Genomic DNA, 2,492 nt, shown 5'->3' on the forward strand with positions numbered 1-2,492 from the left:
TTAATCTGCAGAATTACTAGGATTAATATCGTCACAGTATTCTCAATAGAAGTCTAAATTATTAATTGGATCTTTTTAATTTTCACAAATTTTTAAATATATTTTGTTTATTTTTTGTGTTACAATCTTTTTTATTTCCAGTAGGTGGAAAGCATTGAAAGCCATAGTGTAAGACTTGAATCCAATTAAACGTACTCGTAGGAATGTGTTGAGTGGATGCCAATCATCTGACTGTAAAAGACTTCCAGCTGAAACTGCACTGCAGGAATCAAAACGTAAAATATAAGAAGCTTAATATTTGAAGTTCTAAATCTAACTAAAGTAGAAGTGAAAACGTCGTGTTTATTATATGTTCATTATGGGTAATGATGGGTATTTACAAAAGATTGAGTCTATAAAAGTATACTCTATGGAGCAGGTTGCTCTATCCGCGATTCAACAACGGAATTATTTGAAGAGAATGATCCATTTCGTTGAGATAGAGGTCTGGGAAATGAGGAAGCAGAAGTTGGGAAAAATGGGAAAGAAGTTTTAGAAGACGCTAACATCTAATATATTTGTTTGTTTCAGAACACTTTTGTCTATTTTTAGTGCTGTTAGCAAACTAATTTTTTGTTTTTGATGTTGTTTTTGTAAAATTCAATTTATATTAGGTTATTCCAACTGTTCATTTTTCTAAATTTAAGGATCATATCATATAAGCATACGAAATATAATCTTATTACTACATACGAAAAGTACAAAAATACAATAGTAGTAAAAGTACAATTTTGACAATTGTCATGACCAATAATAGAGTAAATTTGCCATGATCATTCACTTTTTTACCTTTATCGTTTATTTTTGATGGTGTTAACTAGCACCAAATTTCTTTTTTATACTCTTTTTCTGAAAGTAATTTTGTGTTTGTCTTTACTATTTTACTATTTACTATTCCTATTTTAAGTATTATTATATTACTATGTATTTAAATATAAGTATAAGCTTATTAGGGAATTAAGCGCTTAGATGGTGTGAAGAGGTTTACTTCATAAATGATATAAATTCACTTCACTAATAACTTGACTTCACTTACTCAATTCCTTTAGGGCTGCAATAATTGTTTCAGTAAAAATTGTTAAAGATTTTTTTTACTTCATAAGGATCTTTTGAACAGATTGATAATTACCAATCTAATTACTCTTTAATTACGCTAATCTAATTAGTACTTTACTATTCACTCTTTTCTATACTGAATTGTAAAAAATTCTATTGTACAACAATTTAGTCTTCTTCTGAAGTCAGAATTCAAGAACTAATTAAATATGTTAAGAATTTGTTATTATCCTATAAAAAGAAAACTTTATTAATATTTTATATTTACATAATTTATTTGGTTAGTTCAAAGAATGATTAGTTAAATATTCCATTGAATTAAAAAATATTAAATTCTGACAACGATTCTACACATTTACTTCCTTTTTTGACTAAACTATATATAAAGTATTCAAGAGGTAAGTAATTAAGAGAAGTCCTTAATATATAAATAAATAAATAGTTAATAATAAAGAAGCTATTAAAACAAAAAATATCAAAAAAAGAAGTAAGATAAATTGAATGAATTATTTATTTTTATCTAAAAAATCACTTGAATAATTTAATATTTAAATTAAAATTTTTAATTATGTTAAATAATGTTTTCTAAATGCTTTTATAGAAAACATATTTTATTTATTTTAAAAATTCAAATATTTCATTGTATTTGAATGTCAATTTAGTTAAAATTCTGGACATTAAGTTCAAATTTCCTCATTATTTATGTGGTGTTAGTGTTAAAGAGCAACGCCCAATTAAAATCTAAATAAATTACATTTTAAAAATTAATTTTATTCTAAAACCAGTGTATAAAAAAGAATTTAATTAATTAAACATATTTTAGAAACCTAAATAATTAGAAAAAACTGAAAATATGTGCTAAATTATAAATTAATTAAAAATAATTAAAATTAAATATAATAAGTTAATTAAAAATAAGAATAGTATAAAGCATTTCACTTCAAAATAAAAACAAATTCAATATTATTTAAATAATAGATAAATTATTTTCTTATAAGTATCAAATTTTCTTACTGAAGTTAAGCTGGTTGACTGAAGTTGCCACAGACCTACTCGATAAATGTCGTTAACCTAGACATTAATTATGAATCTAAACATATACGACAAATGTGTCACTAATATATTAAAAAAGGCCATTCAACCTAGTACGGCCATCATGAATAAAATTTAACCCATCGAAAAGAAGTAAAGTAGATGGCAGCATAGGCAGTGGAATTTTTGTGTAAAGATTCAATAAGTCTATTTATTATAGGCTTTCTGAGCATCGAAGTCTTTTTCAGGTGAAAGAAATAGCTATTAGGGAAGCAATAGCTTTTCTGAAAGCGGATAATGTATTTAACAGAAATATATATCCGTGCTATCAGATCGTCATGCTGCTTTAAAGTTCTTCAGTTCAG

Source organism: Teleopsis dalmanni, chromosome 2 (assembly GCF_002237135.1).
Source record: "Teleopsis dalmanni isolate 2A chromosome 2, ASM223713v2, whole genome shotgun sequence".
NCBI classification, from domain to species: Eukaryota; Metazoa; Arthropoda; class Insecta; order Diptera; family Diopsidae; genus Teleopsis; species Teleopsis dalmanni.